General features: G+C 46.7%; 1 protein-coding gene across 1 annotated transcript in view; it reads right to left on the reverse strand.

Annotated features, from left to right (window-relative positions):
- The window catches only part of LOC145346438 (transcriptional activator GLI3-like), a 350,295-nt gene extending 343,041 nt beyond the window's left edge, over positions 1-7,254 (reverse strand). Inside the window, exon 1 of the mRNA XM_080193632.1 lies at positions 7,178-7,254. The gene's annotated coding sequence lies outside the window, so the exon portion shown is untranslated. The remainder of the gene's footprint in view (positions 1-7,177) is intronic.
- Positions 7,255-11,702: the final 4,448 nt, after the last annotated feature.

Here is an 11,702-nt window from a genome sequence, read left to right on the forward strand (position 1 = left end):
AGGCAATACTTACTTCAAGGACAGCTTCCACTGTTAGACAAAGTTGCACTTTCAATAAGTGCTTTCAAGAAACGTTGAGCATACGATCTGTTTAGCAAATGGAACATTAAAAGTGTGCAAATATTCATACATAAATTCAACTCAGTACTGAAATAAACAGGAGGTCTTCTGGCACAGTGGGTAGTGTTCCTGCCTCTGAGTGAGGAGCTCTAGGTACAAGTCCCACTCCAGGACACAATGGCCAAGGAGGATGCATTCATAACGTGGCCAACAAGTTGATCACCAACCTGCAAATACCTTCAACACATGCCAATGGCAGGCGGTAAGGGCAGGAGATGTGATGGCAAGAAAGGTCGAGCCTCTATTATCACTATCTACAATCCAACCTAAATCATGCATGTAAAAGTGCATGTTGCCTCATTAACTCAAGACTCTGAGTGGTCTGTAACACATCACCAAATACATTTCAATTGCATACAATTTAGAAAATGCACTTTTACAGGAGATATATGCAAACACTAGAGTTCTTAATTAAATTCCCAAAATAAACTATTACAAATAGAAATGGTAAACACAAATCTTTCACTTAAATAATCTGGATTTGACAAGATAATCAGTGTTTTCTTATAATGAAAGTTACATGAGGTCATTTTGCAAATCTACAAAAACAATATTGAGCTATCAAAATTACACAAACACATACAACTATTCTATTTCTATTCATTTCCTATTCTACTGGGAGTCTGATTTCCATTTAATAATTTTTTAAAAAATCTTAAAGCATCTCTGATAAGATGATCTCTATAGAGTATATTTTTTCATCGCAGGACACAGTTCTAACTCTTATATCAAGACAAATGCTTATCTGAGATATGCCCAATCTATTACACACAAAACGTTTATGCAGTCCTACACTATTCAATAGTAAATTAGAAATCACTTTAATTTGAAATTAAATTGTTTTTCTGCAGCATAATATGTATTTCTCTAAAATACACAATACAGATAAGTGCTTGAATAATTACAGAAGTTGCAGCCAAAGCTGGAGTGCAGCATCGGCAAGTGGTTACTTTTATTTCAGCAACTGCAGGCTAATGAAATTTACAGTTTTAAAAACAGTGAGGCCAAGTAATATCCAAGACAATAAAAAACTAAGTGAGTTTTAGCATTAGCATCAACTTAAACTAGTAAGGCAGCAAAAGAAATCAATTCAAACCCAGGCAAATTCTTCTGTTAGCCAGAAGCCAGACAAAAATAAGTCTGATTCTTAAGCCTGGCTCTGCTTCACAGTTTTACTCCTTCAATTAAGGCTTCCCTTGTACACACCATTCAGCTTTCCAAGCAATAACCAGCATCCTTTAACAAACATTACAATGGCAGGAAACACTGCAGGAAGTATTTCAACATTCCTATAAAATATTAAACGCTGGCTGAAAATCAAAACACTTTTAATTACTCACCCTCCTTGTTTCATTCAGTGCTCCACCATGCTGCAGTCATTACTCAAATATTACCGACAAGTAATTACCAAGCGATCCAAGCTACAAGGATAAGCAATCATTGCTTGAAACATTTAACTTGCCCAGAACTACACACGGATGCGAATCACAGTTTTCCTCCAACACAGTTTTTATCTTCAATGTGTACAATAAGGTTCATTACTGCTATTAGCCCAATCCATTGTCTTCACAAAGTACTTCCACCAACTGAACAATTAATGGGCCAACTGAGGTAGTAAATAGTCGACAAAAGAAGTAATCATAAAAAAAAAGTTTTAAGACTCAGAATTCCCATTATTTTGCATGAAACTTTTTCACATCCAAAGCTGTACAACATATTTTAAAGATCAAAGGGTTTTTCCATACTTAAGAAATCATATTGAACTTTATTGACGTTTAAACCTGTTACATCTGCATTATTGCTGAAGAACAACTAAGCACTTGTTGTCCGGACACAAATTATTACTTTTGGCTGCTGCCCTAAAAATAAAACTTATACAGTGCAGACGATGGATGCATATGTTTGCTGCCTTTTACCAATCACTCATCATGTTATAATGAAATAACTGCTGGAATTATATACTGCTACATATTTATTTACATTAACTTTCTGTTAAGAAGAAAAGCCATAAAACAGCTCAACTGCACTGCACAGTTGCATTTCTTGAAAGCATTCGAATTACTTTGGAAGACCAAAATCACCAACTGCAAAACCAAATTGCAAATCTAGTTTACAATAAAAATTAAGTATCTATAAATATGAACAATATTGTAATGCCAAGGCCAATTTGACATTTTTCTGTTTTTACTTAACCAGTTAGCAAACAGCTCCTTCCACGAGCTTTTAACAAATTCCAGCTGGCTACTACACACCTCACCAGCTACATGCTATATTGATGAAGTGACTCCAACACAATACCAGTAAACGCACAGGCTGAAAGAGTTTTTTCTTCATCATAAATCACAGCCAAATTTAGCCCCGCAAGACAGAGACAATTACATTCAGGAGACAGGGAGAAGCTTACCTCAGACTCAGTCAGGCAGAACTATGATCAGTAATTCTACAAGTCGGCAGAGTACAAATACTTTTGTATCCGTGATGGTGTTAAGAAGGACGGGGCACACAGCCTCCAGGCATCACTAATACAAGGATAACTAATGACCTAGCCATGCTGACAGCATTGTAGACAAGTTCAGAGTTTGAGGGCTAACTGAAGCCATCCTGACAAACAAGCTTTCATAATTTCATTCACAAAATAACCTTTGTTGAAAAAAAAGGTCAATTCAGAACAATTTAATAAACACAACAGTGCATCTGGGGACCATTTTTTTTCCTCTTATGGTTACCTCTAATTACACATAACTATATATTTTTTTTAAATTGGACGTTTGTCAGGAAACAACATTTCATGTCGTTTAGAACACAGACACATAATCAGTACTCTCTTTTAGCACATTTTTACTGGTTGAGTACCTACATTGCTCAAAGTTTCACAATGAGAAAACCTAATCACCTTTACAAGATACATTAAAGGACATTCATAACAACCAAATATCTAAATTCTTAAAGGCAGAAGATTTAAAACAATTCGTGCTTCTGGTTATTAGTGTTCATACATGCCTTCTTAACAATGATTAAACAATGATTTACTTTTACTGTGTAGTTTTCACCAGCCAGTGAGTTAGAACATTTAGCTGAATACTTTATCACATCTACATTCTTGAGAACATTTCAAAAAAGCAACAGCACAATAGCGCATTTCATAATCTTATTAAATAAAGTGCAAATTCTATCTGATGCAGTCTCAGTATACTATTTTATATTCACCCAATGATGAGCAATGCTATAGTCAGTAAGGTCAGCAATATTGAGACTTAAGCTGTGTAAACTAAGCATAATTTATAAAAATAATGCTGATCAAGTCCAACATCTTTTGTGTGTTTAGAAAGGGTCATTATAAGCCTTTGAAAAGTCAGTCAGTCATAACGGAGGGGGTCACAGAAATAGTTAAATTTAGCTTCTAAAGCACCAAACATGCTTTCTCCTTCATGTTTCAAAAAAAATTAGCAAAATGAACAAACATCCAATCTTCCAGGACACGAAAATTTGCACAGTCATGCTCAGAGCAAAGTAGGCCTGATTTTAAACCATTCAAAATCAGAGTTAAAATTAAGCCCAAGAATTTAAAAAATTCTGTCAGAAATTCAAGAGGTATTTAAGTGCTCTTAATTTGAAAGAACAATAGTAACCAAATACAAAAGATGCAAGTCTCAGACCACAAATAACATTTTTCTCATCCTTACACACTCCGAAGAAACAGAAAAAAAACTATTTCATAGAATAATTTACACTAATGTCTGGTAGATTAATAATGGTTTTCCAGTAAATTTAGTAGCATGCTTACAATTGCAAACTAATTGGTCTTTTCTAAGATAAGTGATAGTCTGTCTTTTTGTGGCATTAGGTATATACATTTAATAGATCACATTATAGCATGACTGAAACATTAACTCTGGTGTAAAACCTTATTAATGTGTGCATTATACTTCATAACTGCCTACTATAGCAAGGAACCTGACACACTTATTAATTTTTACTGACTGCAAAACAGCAATGATACTCAGCATGACTCTCTGCATAATTTGCATTATAAAATGGTTTAACATGTCACAATTTCTGTATCAGCGTATTTCAAAAGAATTTCATTAGATAGAATGGATAGATAGGATAAATAAATAGAAATCTGAACACACTGATCTGTTATTAAATGCTAAATTCCACTGTACCTCTCCCTCCCAACTGGAGACGGCCACTTTTAATCAGAACTAACTAGCTATGCAGAGTTTTACACTGGGTTATATACACATCAATATATCAATCCAATCCTCATCAATGCATCTATCTTTAAATAGAGTAATGCAGGACCTGTTCAAGTTAGCCAAAAGCACACAAGCTAAAACAAAATCTATAGTTAGCTCACACACAAGGCATTCAGATTTAAAATTGTGAATATGAGGAGATAACATGCAATGTAGTGTGGCATTTATTCTTTTGAAACCATGCAAAGATTTCCAATGGGATTATATTGCTTCAGAAAACTGGAATGTCTGCTATTTATCTTAATTTTGTTTTAAAGTTGTGCTCCTCTCTATAAAGTTCCAGATTTGCTGTGAGTGAGTGCATACTGCTGATTTTAAGATGACAGGCTCTAATGGGTTGCCTTTAACAAATGCTTAAAACTTCAGAAGGGAAATTTAAAACAGGAAGCACTGTAAACTCAGAAAATCATCACTGAAGTTAGGAATACATAGAATATCTGCAAACTGGGAGAGTCTACAATTTTACCTAGATCTGAGGTGTGCCCTCAAGGTATTCTGGGATCTGGGATTAGAAAACTGATAAGAACCCATGCTGCCTATCACCACTTTTTCTTCTGCAGTTAAACACAAATGCACTGAGGCACTCGCCTGCTGCTCGATGTTACTGCTCATGGTATATAAAAGCAATGGTGAGCCTTTTGCTGTCAAGATATCAAAGACAAAGTCATCAAAGTGTAAAATTCTGGTTTTGCTCCTTCCCTGGTCTACTGCCATATTTCAAAGAAGCATGAAACAAAAGCACAGAAAGTGGGAGAACATCTTAAAAGATTCTCATTCATTCTTGGCCAAACTGAATATTTTATAATTAGATCACAACCACATCACAATTCCTGACTATAGTAATATTTCCTAAAAGCCCATACAAGAGACAAATTGGATTATTTTAAACAATATATACAACATACATTAAGAGTAAAGCACCTTCCTGGAATTTTCATAGTATCTGAGCAAATGAAATGAACAAGGTTTTCAAGAAGTTACTAAAGCAAAATATTTTCAGCTTCAAAATCAGTTCTTTTCAAAAAGTGAATTACTTGAAAAAAAAATCCAGCTATACAAACAGGGCCCTGCAGGATTTAGCACAGCCAAATAAAAAGGAAAGATGACTTTGAGATAATCTTCTGCAGTTTAATAGCATTAACATTCCAATAATGAGGTTTCATTTCCCAGACAAAAGTGACTGCAGACTTGATAAATAAAATCACTGCTCCAACAGAATACAAAAAAAACACTCCCTGAAAAAAAAAAGTCAAGAAACAGCTGGGATTTTGTAACTGCCACTTATTATTTTCCCTTCTTGTGAAATGTAGTTGAGAACTTCATATTAAAATGTTGGGGCTTGGTTGAACTGCCAACTTCTAAATTAATGGATTTTGTGAATATTCTCTTCGTTGGAAAACCACTGCAGCTCATCCAAGGGATATGAATACAACCGCATATGCTTCATTTCATTTGGGGAAGTGGCGGGCGTGGGGGGGGGGGGGGACACACGAACTCTCCTGAATTATTAAACGTCAAATTGAATTTACATAACGATTAGGCGGCTTTCATTAATCGCATACACCATGCGGAATTTCATCATCAACCAACTTTCCTTGAACGGAGGTAGTACAATCGGAATCCGCTTCAGGAATTGAGATAAAATTCGACAATTTTGAACCGTTAATCTCCACCATATGGAAACACGTCAGTGGCAAGTTCTAAATCATACATGCTCTCCTTAAGACTTCTTTTGGGGGCGTTTTAAATCGTGCTAGAAACATTGAGAACTTTTATTAGATTTTAACTACCAGTCACTGTTTATGTACTTTATTTAGTGAGTATTAAACCATCAAAGGGACACCCACTATAAATTATACATCGGCCCAAATTCATTTCAATTATTCACGTTGCTCCAATTAGTTTCTGCTTTGTATAAATCAATGGAAAATACTCGTGCTGGACCGGGTTGCTGGCTCTGGCGAATGAACGCTAAAATAAAAAGGCCGCTCACATCCAGGCAACTTAACCAGTGGTCCCATCACAGCCTTTTTTTTTCCCCTCGCTGGCAGACGGGATATGTAGAACAGCTGGAAGCAACTTGTTCTAAAATGTTTTACACATACACACACAGGCTGGCACACGTCCACAAACACACAGCTCGGGGAATTAGGCAAAACTCCGCTTCTCATTACCCCTTTCAGCTTTTAGATTGGGCGCGGAAGGTGTTTCAGCGCTGAGTACAGACATGGTGATCCCAGGGTGAGTGTGGAGGGACGATTCTCTCCTCCTAATTCCTCTTCATTTGCTCCAAATGCAGCCATTGTATTAAAAAAAAATGTCTGCAAGCAAAAGAAAACACTCCAAAACCCAAATTCAGCAAACATTTCCCTAGGACCCGCGCTACCATCGGAAACACACACTCACTCACACACACACACACTCACACACGCTGAAGTAAACTGTTGTTCTTTTCATTTTCTTCCCACATTTTACATAAGATATATAGTTTCACAGCTGCACCTCCCGCCGCGATGCTGAGGCAGCACCGCCGGCCTCTTCAAAGGAAAACAAACTCCAAGCGACCGAGGGAAAAGGGGGGACTGGGAATCCGAGAGGGAGAAAGTTTGAGTCAAAAGTCTCAGCGAGAATCCGCGAGTGCGACAAAAACTTTGTTAAGTGTTGGCAGGAGGAGGAGGATGGGGGGGGGGGGGGATCGCAGCTCTCCGGGGAGACCCCTGCCCCTGGGCTGGAGTTGGAGTATTGCAGGGTGGGGGTGGGGGGGGGGACTCGGTGGGGACCGATCCCCCGGCTCTTACCTGCTGTGAGTGGGAGTTGGAGGGAAAAGCTTGCGATCCGGTGTCCCGCTCCTCCAGCGCTGCCGCCTCCACCTCCGAAACTCAGCAACTTACACACTCCGCCCCCTCCCCTCCCCTCCGCCCGCAAATAAAATCATTTCTTGTTTTTTTTTTCCCCCCCACTCCTCCCCCCCCAAAAAACTGCAACAAAGTCAGACTTTCACAGGGGAGGGTCTCACACCCAGCGCCGGATCGCGGCCGCGCTGCTGCTGCTGCTGCCGGGCCCAATGAGGGGCTGGGAGCCGAGCTGTCAGTCCCCCAGTTCCCGCCTCCAGGCAGCAGCACCCCCCCCCCCCCCAAAACAAGAACAACACAGCCCCGCTCCTCCCCCCCCAACAACACAGACCTGCTCCTCCCCCATCAACAACTCCCCCCCCTACACACACACTCACACACACAAACCCACTCCCCTATCCCCACCCCCACCCCTACCCCTCACGCTCCACCCCAACCTCATCCTCAATCCCCCTCCCCCCTCAATCCCCCTCCCAATCCCTCCTCGATCCCCCTCCCCCCTCCTCCATCCCCCTCCCCTCCTCAATCCTCCTCCCCCTCAATCCCCCTCCCCCACAATCCCCCTCCCCCCAATCCCCCTCCCCCCAATCCCCCTCCCCCTCAATCCCCCTCCCCCTCAATCACCCTTCCCCCAATCCTCCTCCCCCTCAATCCTCCTCCCCCTCAATCCCCCTCCCCCTCAATCACCCTTCCCCCAATCCTCCTCCCCCTCAATCCTCCTCCCCCCTCAATCCTCCTCCCCCTCAATCCCCCTCACACCCCCTCAATCCCCCTCCCCCCCAATCCCGCTCCCCTCAATCCCCCTCCCCCCTCAATCCCCCTCCCCCCTCAATCCCCCTCCCCCCCCAATCCTCCTCCCCCCCAATCCTCCTCCCCCCCAATCCTCCTCCCCCCCAATCCTCCTCCCCCTCAATCCTCCTCCCCCCTCAATCCTCCTCCCCCTCAATCCCCCTCCCCCCTCAATCCCCCTCACCACCCCAATCCCCTTACCCCCTGCTCCCTCAATCCCCCCTGCCCCATCCCCTCCCTCCCCTCCCCCTCGCCTCCGCTCTCCTCTCCTCCCTTCCCCCCTCCCCATTCCCCAATCCCCTCCCCTCCCCCATCTCCCCTCCCTTTCCCCTCCCCACCGCCACGACATCCCCTCCCCCCTCCCCTCCCCTTGCCACCCCCCTCCCCCCACTTCCCCTCCCCTCCCCTCCTCCCCTTCCCCCTCCCTACCCCCTCCCCTTGCCATCCCCCTCCCCTCCCCCCTCCCCTTGCCATTTCCTCCTCCCCTCCCTTCCCCTCCCACCTCCCCTACCTTTCCCCTCCCACCTCCTCTTCCACTCCCCCTTACCCTCCCCCTGCCCCATCTGCCCTGCCCCCTCCCCCTGCCCCTCCTCCACTGCCCCACCCTGTCTCCTCTCATCCCCTTGTCCCCTCATCCCTCTGCTCCCCCTCCCCGTACCCCCCTCCCCTGCCCCCCCTCCCCTGTACCCCTCTCCCCTGTACCCCTCTCCCCTGTACCCCTCTCCCCTGTGCCCCCCTCCCCTGTGCCCCCCTCCCCTGTGCCCCCCTCCCCTGTGCCCCCCTCCCCTGTACCCCCCTCCCCCATCCCTGTCTCCATGCCCCTGCCCACCGTATCCCCGCCCCCTGCCCCTCGTACCTCTGCCCCTGTACCCAGCTGCCCCTCTCCCCCTTCCCCCCACCCATCTCTCCTCTTCCCCCACCCGCCCACGTCTCTCCCATTCCCCCACCCACCCGCCTCTCCCCCTTCCCCCACCCACCTCTCCCCCTTCCCCCACCCGCCCACCTATCCCCCCTCCCTCACCTGCCCTCCTCTCCCCTTCCCCCACTGCCTGCCTCATCCCCTTCCCCACCTGCTCCTCTCCGTTCCCCCACCTGCCCTCCTCTCCCACAGCCCCGCGCCTGCCTCTGCCCCCGCCCGCCTCTCCCCCTTCCCCCACCCGCCCGCCTGCCCTCCCCCTTCCACCACCCCCCGCCCACCCCTCCCCCTTCCCCCATCCGCCCACCTCTCCCCCTGCTCCCTATCCACCTCTCCCCCCCATCCACCCACCTCTCCCCCTCCCCCCTTCCTTCCTGACCCCACTTCTTTCACTTGCCTCCCCCACCCCATTCCCACCTCTTGCTCCCTTCTCTCCCCTAATCCCCACTCGCCCTATCAGATCCTCTCCTCCCCATCTCTCTCCGCCCTTCCTTTCGACTCCCCTATCCCTTAACCACTCTCCCCTCTCTTGACCCCACTTCTCTTCCTCCCCTCACTCCCATCGACTTTCCCATACCATCTTTCTCCCAAAGCCTTCCTGCCTCCCTCCCTTCACCCCTTCTTCCCCCACCTCTCCCTCTGCTCACCTTTCCCTTGTGACTCACCCTCACCCTCCCTCCCCACCCCTGTCTCCTCACCATCCCCGCCCTCCTCACTCTCCCTCTTCCCATCATTTCTTCACCCTCCCTGAGCTGCTTTCCTCCAACCATCCTTCCCTGCTCACTCTCCCTTCCTACCCCTGCTCTTCCTCTCCCTCCACTTCTCTCCCTTCATCCTCCCCATCATTCCTTCACTTCCCTTGCCTCACCCTCCCTTGCCTCACCCTCCCTTGCCTCGCCCTCAACATTCCTCCCCTCAACCTATCGCCCCTCAACCTACCCTCCCCTCAGCCATACCTTCCTCCCGTCACTCTCTCCCCTCACCCTTGACCACCATTCCCTTACCCACCCTACCCCTCACCCTTCCTCTCCCTCCCCTCACCCTTCCTCTCCCTCCCCTCACCCTTCCTCTCCCCTCCCCTCACCCTTCCTCTCCCCTCCCCTTCACCCTTCCTCTCCCTCCCCTTCACCCTTCCTCTCCCTCCCCTTCACCCTTCCTCTCCCTCCCCTCACCCTTCCTCTCCCTCCCCTCACCCTTCCTCTCCCCTCCCCTCTCCCTTCCTCTCCCCTCCCCTCTCCCTTCCTCTCCCCTCCCCTTCACCCTTCCTCTCCCTCCCCTCACCCTTCCTCTCCCCTCCCCTCTCCCTTCCTCTCCCCTCCCCTCTCCCTTCCTCTCCCCTCCCCTTCACCCTTCCTCTCCCTCCCCTCGCCCTTCCTCTCCCCTCCCCTCTCCCTTCCTCTCCCCTCCCCTCTCCCTTCCTCTCCCCTCCCCCTCACCCTTCCTCTCCCCTCCCCCTCCCTCTCCTCACCCTTCCTCTCCCCTCCCCTCACCCTTCCTCTCCCCTCCCCTCACCCTTCCTCTCCCCTCCCCTCACCCTTCCTCTCCCCTCCCCTCACCCTTCCTCTCCCCTCCCCTCACCCTTCCTCTCCCCTCCCCTCACCCTTCCTCTCCCTTCCCCTCTCCCTTCCTCTCACCCTTCCTCTCCCCTCCCCTCACCCTTCCTCTCCCTCCCTTCACCTCTCTCCTCTCCCCTCCCCTCTCCCTTCCTCTCCCCTCCCCTCACCCTTCCTCTCCCCTCCTGTCTCCTGCCCCTCTCCCCCCTCCCGCCTCCGCCAGATGAGGAAGAGGGCAGTTTGACCACCAATGTTTCGGGAGGACGGGAGCGAGAGTTAGAAGAGAGAAAGGGATGTAAAATTTGAACGCACACATTATCCGGAAGGAAAGTCAGAACATTATATATGGAGGGAAATGAAGTGAGGGAATGACGAGTTTTAGAGAAATTAAAAAGAGAACGATAGCAAAAAGTTGAATGTGAACATCGGGACAAACCAATGAGGAAGAGGAGAGAATTTCCTCTTTGTCCCGATACACAGGCCACTTTGAAACGTCTTTAAGAGGCGAATTAAAACACTATTTGGTCAGGAGGTCGCTGTGTGGATTGTTCTTTACATCCAGGAGGAGTGAAATCGAGCTGAAGAGAGCGATTCATCATTGAACCTCACCGTGACAAACTCCAGCTCCGTCAGATGCCCTTTTCAAAGATTTATTAAACACCAAATTTCAGAAAATCCAACACGTGTACCGAGTGTGGCCCGCGCATCACAGCTATTTACCTAACTCTTTACATCGCTTCTTGCTCGAGGAAATCATTTTCCCCGGGGTTTTTGTTTTAATGTTTGCATTTTCCATCCCATTTGTGGATTCGGTATTTTATGAACCCTCTCTCTCTCTCTCTGTGTCTGTCTGTCTCTGTGTGTTCACCATCACTGTTTGTAGGAGCAAACAATTCTACAGCTCTCGATGAGACGCACCACTAAAAGCTGGGGCCTGGGGGGCCAGTTTGGGCGTGGGGGGTGGGGTGGTGTGCAGAGAAAAATAGCGAAACAAAAGGAAACCCTGAGGAGGGTTTAAACCTCAGATTGTGAGGGCTGGGGGGTGGGGGGTGGAATGTGGGTGAGAGCAGTGACGAATATCGCGTACAAATTAATGTTAAGTAAAGTTGATTTTCTGGCTCAGAGATGTAAGATCAAAAAAACCCATCAAATCATCAACACCAGAACCCTTGCCTTGATATAACCATCCCACGCCCACGCTGCAAGCCTGGCA

The sequence above is a fragment of the Carcharhinus amblyrhynchos genome, chromosome 8 (assembly GCF_965287045.1).
Source record: "Carcharhinus amblyrhynchos chromosome 8, sCarAmb.v2.hapA, whole genome shotgun sequence".
NCBI lineage: Eukaryota > Metazoa > Chordata > Chondrichthyes > Carcharhiniformes > Carcharhinidae > Carcharhinus > Carcharhinus amblyrhynchos.